The 10403-nt window shown below is 45.0% G+C and overlaps 1 long non-coding RNA gene across 1 annotated transcript; it reads right to left on the bottom strand.

Annotated features, from left to right (window-relative positions):
* Positions 1-5592: 5592 nt before the first annotated feature.
* Positions 5593-9187, bottom strand: LOC115580768 (uncharacterized). The gene is made up of 3 exons (XR_003983927.1): positions 8677-9187; positions 6176-6317; positions 5593-5955 (listed from the first exon to the last, which is right to left on the bottom strand). It is a non-coding gene; the product is annotated as an uncharacterized LOC115580768 (long non-coding RNA).
* Positions 9188-10403: the final 1216 nt, after the last annotated feature.

Raw genomic sequence — 10403 nt, 5'->3', positions numbered from 1 at the left:
TAAACATCTCGCGTTCTTCCCGGCCGACGCGTCAGTGAACGGGCCCCGCGTTTGACAACAACAACTGCGGCATCAACCACGCGTCCAAAACTTACATTATGGAGAGAGTGTGTGTCATACCTATATGGGAGTACCCCCCCCCCCCCCCCCCCCCCCCCCCCCCCACACACACACACACACACACCCCCCACACACACCCCGCATGTCTGTGCGAGCTTTCCAGGGAAAATGCCAATCTCTCGCTCGCCTCTGACTGATCAAATTTGAAACAAATTGTGTAATGATCGACCTCCCCTCTCTAGCCATGCAGAACATTATGCTGCCATAGCCTACGCCTCATGAGCTTATTGTTTACTGCCGCTGTAGCAGACAGAGAAAAATGTCCAGGGGACCGAGCACGTTACCAGAAAGCAGAGGGTGCACGCAGAGTTGACGCCGACCGTTCAAGAGGGGGGCACTTCATCCGTCTGAATAAGGATTAATTGCAATGGAGACGAGGAGGTAAGTTGGATCCGAGCTTCAACTTTGAACCGGGGGCCACAAGGTTCGGTTGGAACTTTTCTCAGACGCGTAAAGTCTCCCCGCTTTCGAGTGCGCATGTGGGTTTTTTAAGCGTAAAAAGTAACTTGACGGGGGGGGGGGGGGAATGGTAAAGAAAGTCAGAAGTTAGTCAAAGTTGGATCTGATCTGGCGCTGAGTGGGTAAAAACGTTCAGGCCTGTTTCCCGCTGCCACTCAAACAGCAGGCGCGTGGTGGGGCAGAGACGCTCAGAGTGGTCATCTGATATTTTCAATTTAAGATACAGTGTCCAAAGATGATATAGCCTAATTACCCCAGCGCGCACACGCACGCACACACTGCACACGCGCGCGCGCGCACACACACACACACACACACACACACACACACACAGACTCCTACTCCCTCATCTCTTCCCCTCTCTCTCCTTCTCTCTCCCCCTGTGTGAAATGTTTTAATAAGCCCTACACGCTCTGTGTGCAGAGTTTGATTTGTTTTCTCTCCATGCTCCCCGGCCCTGGATCGAGACATTAGCCGAATTCCCCCGGGGTGATTGGATGCAATTTGTCCGGAGTAGACAGGCACGTCCTGGATGTTAGGAATTCACTTTGGCTCAACGTGACAAGTCTGACTTCGATCTACAATTGCATCTGAAAGTGCAGCGAGCGGAAAGATCCCATGCCATTAAGTGTTCTTCTATCCCCCCCCCCCCCTCCTTTTTTTTCGTTTTTTTTTGTGTGTGCAAAATAACAAGATCCTCAATTTGCTGACAAACATTCATAACAATTCCATTTGCGACACCTCTAATCTGCAAGCGAGGCCCTGTGTGTGCTGCGCCTAAAATGTGGTCTGAAAAGCGGCAGCGGCGGAGCACATGGTCAGTGTGTCGAGTCAGACTGGAGAGAGAGAGAGAGAGAGAGAGAGAGAGAGAGAGAGAGAGAGAGAGAGAGAGAGAGAGAGTCCAAACGAGGGGATATTATGCCCCAAATCTATGACCCTTTAAATTAGATTAAAGATCGACAGTGGGCTGGATTTAAAAAAGAAGAGGAAGGAAAGAAGAAGGAAAAAAAAAAAAAGACGTAAGAGTGACACCTGCCACGCAGAGTCGCCTGTGATTGATTCTGATGCTTCGTGCTGGCAACAATAATGCTGCTGTTTTGCGCAGGGCTGAGTAGGCGCGTTTATCACTCGCTTGCCAGGAGTGGCTGAAGTCAGTGTCCGTGTCGCGCTGTGAGCTGACAGGGGAAAATGGGAGCTAACGAGGTTGTCAGATGTCCTGACAAGACAAATGAGAGCTCGTCACTCCCCGCGCTTTAATAACGTTTAATGGAAACGTATTGCACCGTTCAAAATAAAGTGTTACACATACACGGGCTCTGGCGGCGACGCAGTTAATTACGCACGGCGAGGTAAATTACGCATCAGCTAAAGGGTGTTGGCCTGGATTCAGCAACGCCGAGGAGGATTGTATCTATGTGGCACCTATGATTTGCAGTCAGCAGACCGAGTCGACCTTGGATTTTTGTGTTCAAGGAGTGATTAGACTCGAGTGGAGGTACAAATAATCAAAAGGGAAATTATCACTTTTTTTTTTTTTTTAGATAAACAGATTTGTACTCTTGACCTATTCATTGGCTAATGAATTAAAAACAAATCAAAAATCTGATTTTTTTTTTTTGTTTGTTGTTGATGTCGTCGAATGAACACACGTTTCTTGATGCTGACTTGTGATTCAACCAGCACTTCCTGCGTATCTGTATCTGGAAGTACCAACACATTTAATTCAAAAAGCAGCATTTACACGAAAGATTTACCATCATCCTGAGTTACCACTTCGCTGTGCGTCGGTAAAATACGACTTTATTTGTCATGCGTAAATGTCGGGATAAAAAGCTGCACCTCCTGTCACCTGTCACAACCTCTGCAGCCGTCTGCACTGACAGGGTTTCCCCCCCTCATTCACCGCTCTCGTCACGGCTGTGATCCGGCTGATTTTTTTTTTTTTTTTTTTTTGAATAACGTTGTGCGCTGAGGTTGTGCATTCTTCTGTGTAATTCATGGTGTGCGATATAGCCAACACACGGTATGGTAGTTATGGTCATGATACATAATCCCCAGGGCAGGGCTGATGTTGCACTCCGGCTCTTTATCGCCGGGCTGCGTTGGAGACTTTTATTTTATTTTTTTAAACCTGTTTATTTATTTAATAACGTGTTAATTTATGTGACCACAGCTGTGAGTGAAGACCCACAACGACCTGCTTTTTACTTTCTGGTTTCTGTGTGTGCTCACAATGATGCTCTCTGTCGTCAGCTGACTCAGAGTGAGTGTATTTTTCCGAGGATTGAATAAATAAGTTTGGGGGGGGGGGGGGGGGGACGTTGTGTTCAAATGAGCTGGGGAAAAAGAAATATGAGCCATTTTACCTCACGCACATTATGCCCACCACACTGCAAACCCAGGCGTTAAAAGCGAGTTACTTCCACGCAGAGGTACTTCACTCGCTGATGAATATTAATTAAAAATCATAATCACAGCCCGTGATTTACGTCGGCTTCAAAATGGGAGTCGCCCGGATTCGCCTTCCACTACGTAACGCTTACAAATCATTTACCGCGCCTGTACGGAGGCCCACCTCCGCCTCGAATCAACAGGCGCCGGTGAGTGACAGGTGATGGGGTGGCATGAGTGAAGATCTTATTCGACGCCGCTCCTTTTCTCTCTCCTGATGGAGGAGGGCGGGGTGTGTGCGTAAAAATAGACATAATTTGACTAATGTTGTCACCTGCCCTCTGGTGCCTTTGTGTGCAGGGTCACAGAGGTCGGAGCACCTGCTGCAGAGGAGCAACGAGAGGCGATCAGAGGAGGAGAGGTAATTATACTGTCGGCACCGCTACACACGACTAGATAGATAGATAGATAGATAGATAGATAGATAGATAGATAGATAGATAGATAGATAGAAATAACTACGCATGTGACGCCACTTTTGCGCACAGGCCAGTGGGACCTTCTACAAACAAGCCTATAGCTCCAAGCGAGAGGAGGAGGAGGAGGCAGAACATAAAACAGCAAATGTGACAAACTCAACGCAGATCTGGGTGATGTGTATAAATGGATGCAGCAGCACTGCTGCTCTCCGTGAACTCACACAGAAAAACTGGGCTGTGTAAAACAACACACACTAAATCAGGCAATAACGACGACAAACCGTCTGGAAAATGGACGCACATAGTGCAGCGAGAAAATCACGTCCCTCCTTCTCCGTGTCTGGATGACAAATCCTATCCTGCAGTAAATATTTTGAGGATAATTGAACTGATTGTTATTTGCAAGTTTGCTCTGTCTTGAGTAGAAAAGGCGGCGGCGCGCCTGTGCGCAGCCATAATGACTTTCAGACCATTGGCGAGATATATTCATAATGCGGCGGATCTTAAATCGCTAATATGCAATTCCGCGAAAATACGTCAGGATGCATTATTGATTTCTTCCTCTGTGTGTTTTGTTTCTTTTAACACAGAATGTGTGAGTTAGACGTTGGGACCCAGACTCTCTCAGGGGTCACGGAAGAGCTCCTCGTTAAAAAGCTGACCCCTCGGTTACTTAAAGAAAGCTCACCAAATCTGACAAACTCTAAAAGGGGGAGAAAATAAATTATAATGAAGACAAAAAAAAAAAAGGCGAGAGAGGGAAGAAGCAGTGAAATGTGTGTTTGGCAACATGTCCGCGTCTTCTTCTGCGGGCACTTTGTTGTTCCTTGAACATACAGATTATTGAGGACTTCTGTGAGAAAAATAAAGATAAGTTTCGGGTCAGTGCTTCACTATTGATCTTATTCACTCCATCCCTTACAGGCCGGTTATTCAGCAGCACCCCGCTGTGGATACACACTACATTTCAGCCCATACAGTGTTAAGCCTACATACTGGCCACAGAAAGCCTCTGTATAGACGGCGAAACGTTTCTAAATCTAATCACAAACGAACCGTAATTAGACAAGTAATTACCGGCGTAATTAACAGCCTCTTTCTGCTCGCTGTGCTTTGATACGGACGGCCAGCGAGCTCTGCGCTTTATGGCGCACAGGCGGCGGCAGCAGCAGCGGCGGCAGCAGCGGATAAAGTCCTTATTATTATTGCTGGAAACCCATCTGGTAATAGTCTTGCCCGAGACCTCCTCCCCCCTAATCAAGGTTTTAATTAAAGACGGTTGAGGGCCATGGAGAACATGAAGGCCAGTAATTAAGACTAACATTGGACCCTAACAGATGCAACCCTCCTCCTGCGTTGGGGAAGAAAAGGGAAGCTCACAAAGCGAGACGCGCATGGATGTGATATGCAATAAACATAAATTATGAAGCATCAAAACACGAAAAATAAAGACGACGAAACGGAGGATAAACCGCTGTTCCTTTCTCTAACAACGCAGGTGCACCCAGGTTAGGTGAGCTTGTACTCTCCGCTATGCGCCGCGGCGTTTTTAACCCCTCATTTGAGATCAGACGGACATTTACTGACGGCGGTCTGGGTGTTTGTTTTCATATTTCTTTGACATGTATTGATTTGAGGACAGCGCAGGGGTTTTGTCGCGGGAGAGAGAGAGCCCCCGGTCACCCCGCATTAGTGTGATGCCCGCGCACTACAGGCCGACATGTGAGGGTCCAAACAGGACGGGGGCTCGACGTAATCGTCATTACACACGGACACACACACAAAGGCTCACACATACATACACCCGTATGCGGTTGAACGCGCGCGTAAAAGTTGGCACATGGCTCAACTTAAAGGACGCACGTTTGCCTTTTAAATTAAAATACTCCCAACCTTTTTTATATACATACATTCATTGCAATCCAATTTGTCAGGGTGATTAAGACATCACATTACAAATGTTTAAAATCCACTCTTGACTAGAAGACAGGTTTCATTTTCAGGCACCAAAGCTACGCGGCAATAGTAAAACAGAAAATGATATAAATTGAGAAGCCAAACATGTGAGAGAGAGAGAAAAAAAAAGGGGGGTGTTTATGGATTTATTTTTGGGGGTATGTTGTGCGTAAAAGCGCACCTGGAATATCACTTCTCACAATCACGCACACCATGTTATACAAAATGCAATCAAAACTGTCATCTTTGGTCATGAATATTCATCCCTTTGGCTTCAATCGGTCGCCACTCGTTTCTCTCCCATGCACGCACGTGCACGCGCGCTCACGCACTAAAGGGACTTCCTCCATAAGTTGCATTGTGAAAGTTGAGATTTGCCCCTCTTCAGATGGGTAAGCAGATGGGCAGACGTTTAGCCAAAAAAAAAGAGGGGAAAAAAAATCCCCCGCAAAGTCCCCTGCCCGCTCAGCCACCACTGGAGAGGGCCTAGAAGAAGGTTGCACTTTGGCTTCTCGACCTCGTCGCACGTCTCCCCGAACAAATGGCAGAGCTGAAAACGAGTCAAGATTTCAGGCGGATGGGAGAGGAAGAAGGGAGAGGGGTTGTCATGCGGAGCCAAAACGAAACGCTCTACTTTTTCTCTCCTACAAGACAGATCGCTCCATGTGTGATTTAGAGACACGTATGAGGTTTAGTGCTCTCAATCATCATGTCATTATGGGCCAGACATTAAAAGTAATAAACAAAGTTCCAGAAGGCTGAAATCTTACAGACCACATCTTCAGATTGGTAGCAGACAGGAGGGAGCTTGGCCTGTGTGCTGCAGCAGCAGCAGCTCCTCTGGCAGCCACGCTCAGCTCCATCAGCTCCATCAGCGCCACTTGTGGAGCTTTTCTGCCCCCTAGCGCCGAACTAGAGATCCGCAAAAAAAAAAACTGTGAGCGAGTTTTATAAGGAAACATGCTGCTGGGTTCATAAATAAAAGTAACCCAGTGCTGTTTTTATTCAGGTGAACTGATGGAAAATGTTCTGAATGAATCATTTCTCTTTTTTTGAGTCCTGCCAATATAATTCGCTATAGAACTGAATGGGAACATGAATGTTTTGTTAATTTGTAAGTAATGTTTTTGTGCTGAATGAAGGTCAGGAGGGGGCACAGACTCTGATGAGTTTAGAGTTTATAGTTTTAAATTCTGAAGCCATTCACTTAATCTAGTTTTCTGATTTTACTAGAAACAATATATATATATATATATATATATATATATATATATATATATATATATATATATATATATATATATATATATATATGGAGAGAGAGAGAGAGAGAGAGAGAGTTATATATTTTTTTATTGTTTTCACATCATACATCCTGAGAAAGAAGGTGTGACAACAAATATAACTTAATGAGAAAGAAAACCCAACACATTCGGCCATACGTTATACCTAAGATGTTGAATATACAGCTGCTGACACGTATCGATGTTTGCAGTCATTGTCATACATTGTTCAGTGATGCAGTTAATGTATGTATGTATTTCCCTGGCACGTCAATCGAAATGACCTCGCATATGAGTTTACGTACACCTACTTATCAAGGGGTCATAGTACGTGGCCCTAAACATCTCGCACGTAGATATGTTTAAAGGGGCCCTGCGTAGTTTGGGAGGTGGAATTCAAACTTAGATTTGTTATTTTCACAATTTGAATGAGGTAATAATACAAACGCAGAAATATTTATCGTTTCGATAACTGAATAAACAAGCTGTTCTCAGAGGAAAATAAGGTCCTCAGAACACCGTTTGAAGCTTGAAAGGTGGCAGGGTCCGCCACATATAAACAAGGTAAAACCATATAAAACTGTGCTGTCCTTTAACATCTGAGTTTGTTAGTTGTTCAGTCAAAAAAACAAATAGAGTTTGTTTCATTTGCTTGGGCTTGAAAACAGTCAATAAAGATCTTTCTCTCCTGATTAAAGTTTCTTCCCTGTAAACTACGTAGTGCACCTTAAAGAAAAGAGTCACTTGGTTTGGAAGAAGCGTTCATGAATCCATGATTTTGTTCATAATAAGAGAGAAAACAAACCCACATGTGTCAATAGACCATTTAACTAATCTAAATTTTAATGTTTTAAAGTCGGGTTATCACCCATCGGCTGTGTACATAAGCACAATTCTCACGATCCATAAAATAATAAAGTAATTTTCTGAGCACATGAATTCATAACGAGTGCAAATAATTCATAACTATTAGTCCTTAAAAATTCATTTGAATACACACAAAGGTTGTGTTTTTTCAGTTTCGGAGCCAAATCCAGACTCGCAACGAAATATTCAGAACATAAAACCCAGTTTTTGACTGCTGAGTTATAGTTCATGATGTGGTGGAGAGTGTGACAAAGTTTTCCTATCTAGATTTCACCAAACAGCTTTTAAGTTTTGACCTGAAACTGTGACAAACCTCCAAAATCCATGCGAGATTAACACATAATCTTACATTTCGTTAACAAAACGCATGTTTCTTATCTATAATTTTAGAATGAACGCTGACCAGAGGCTACAACTAACACCACCTTTTCTCTTCACCTATACATCAGTGGCTACGGGAGAGCAGCTCTCTGCTCCGGGTCCCCAAGTAGGCTGCAGGCAATTATCCTTAATATCCCAGTAATGTTAAAAGAATGACACTTAATTTTCCATCTGGTTGCATTGAGAGAAATGTCAAACGTATTGGATTGAGACCGCTGTTTTAATCATTAAGGGAGCACAGTGACGGCTGATGAAGAGGTATTACGGTTTTGCTGCTCATGCATAAATTAGCCAATTGATCAGGTGGAGCTTGTATGGCCAACACATGGAGGTTCTTGGTTCATTGTGTGAATCTTCCAAAGAGAAAATAATGTTTTTAAACATTTAAATATATGCAGCAATATCCTGTAAGTCGTTATATCTGCATAATTTGACGAAAGTGTAAAGACTATTGATGTTTTGGCGTGAGAAATAACTCTTAAATAAGCTGTGGCATCTACAATAGACACAGTCCCGCGTGTGCGCCGCAGAATTTTGTCTCGTAATGGAAATGTGTTTCCCTCAGAGGGTCTCTGTCTCTCCCTCTCTGCTCTCTCCCTCTCTTTCTCTCTCTATGCATGGAGGGAGGCTGGCATTTACTTGACAATTTCTGCCTTTAAGTGCAGGCTTTAAGTGCAGTGTTTTTATCTACACCTAAGATAGCTGCGGACCAGGACAATTTAACAGGCAATTTAACTGACCGTGTGTTAGTGAAGCTGTCTGAGTCCCACTCTCTGCCAGAGTGCCATGGCATGATGGATGTAGGCAGTCTGGAGCTAGGTGAAGACACACACACAGACACACACGATCCTACTGAACACACAGACGCACAGACACGCCGCCCCGCCATATTTTCCCAATACAAACGCATATGGGCCAATCCACAGCCAACCCCCTTCCATTAAGTCAACATCTTGTGCTGGCGGTTGGAACAGTGCGGGGCTGGAGTCAGGTCGTCCAAATCCGTCAGTAAGAGGAGGCAGAGGCGTTTGTCATCCTCCTCTCTGGGCACCGTCCTCCTGGAAGAGAGAAAGGGGGGACAGAGGGTGGTGGAGCTACGTAGCATCTGGCTCTGGTAGCTCCAGCTGCAGGGAGAGAAGGGGACAGGAGCCGCGCCGCAGCCCAGGGGAGACACTCTTTCTGCAGCCAAAAAACACTCCACCACCCCTATCTGCTAGATGGAAGAGCGAGGAATCAAGTCAGACGATGCAGAGAGTTTGTTGTTGATAACCGATAGTGAAGATGACAGTTCGGAGCAAGAGAACATTTCTGTTGTAGTGCCAGTTTTTTATCGATCTCTGCTCTGAGATGAATTAAGGTCATTAGACTATAGAGACAAACCTCTTTACATCACATAGTATTAAGATCTTTGTGGCAGTACAAGAGCGTCCTCTGCCGCGAAACAAACCCCAGCGGCACGAAGGCTGGAAATGGCGTTGGTGGCACGTGCACACACTTGAGCACAGAGAAGGTGTAAAGAAAGTATTGTAATGACAACTGACTGCAACGTTAGATCAGAGGAAAATGTCACCCAAATGATGACCCATAAATCACAGGCCGCAGTCACGCAGCCGAGGCCTAGAGACAGTCTTTAGCATCCAGCGTCAGCACACAAATGATGTTTAGCCAGTGGCAGACATTTAGCACCAGACTCCACGGCCTCTGAGTGCACTTTGTCACAGATCTATGGATGATTCAAAGCCTGGGGACAGCGTTTAGTATTAGCACTTAATGTCTCAGCGTGTCCCAGGGTTTGCTCTCTGGCCATGAATAGTTACGCTGATTGAAGGGAGGAGATCAAATTAGATGTTTGGAGAAAGTCCTCAGAGGGGGAGACACATGCGTGGTCTCTTATTGTGAAATATGACCTTTATGGAGGGGAGATCTAGGAGGATGAGGAGCCCCTCGACTCAATCTGAGGATGTCCTCTGGGATTAATTAACCCCATTCTCCCATTAGGCCTCTGGGATTTGCATATCTGAGATTGGGAGAGTCGGAGGAGGCTACATGCACTGTTCTTCTGATCTGTACCAGGTGTGTGCACTTCCTGTTCAATTCTAAAGAAATCATGCCGCTCCATAATGTGTCACGACGGGTCATAGTACTGTGACAGGTTATGACATGCAAGTATGACTAGTATTAAGTATTAAGCAACAACAATGAACATATAAAGGTATAAAGGAATGGCAAATGTAGGAAACCAAAAATCTCTCCTCCTGTCCTGCAACACAGGCCTTTGCCACACCCGTAAAGTAGTTACGGTTAGCCACAGAAGCTAATGAAATTAGCAACACAGATCACGAGCATCTGTTTGATGTCACTAATGATGTGTCACTGGGGCTGCCGTGTGCTATTGTTCTGATCGCCTATAGATGCATGTCTGTGTAATGTGATAAATGTCATATTCCCAAAAGAGAGAGCACAAATT

This window comes from Sparus aurata, chromosome 4 (genome assembly GCF_900880675.1).
Source record: "Sparus aurata chromosome 4, fSpaAur1.1, whole genome shotgun sequence".
Taxonomy (NCBI): Eukaryota; Metazoa; Chordata; class Actinopteri; order Spariformes; family Sparidae; genus Sparus; species Sparus aurata.
Note: the sequence above shows the minus strand (reverse complement) of the source record. Positions and strands in the feature narration are given on the sequence as shown.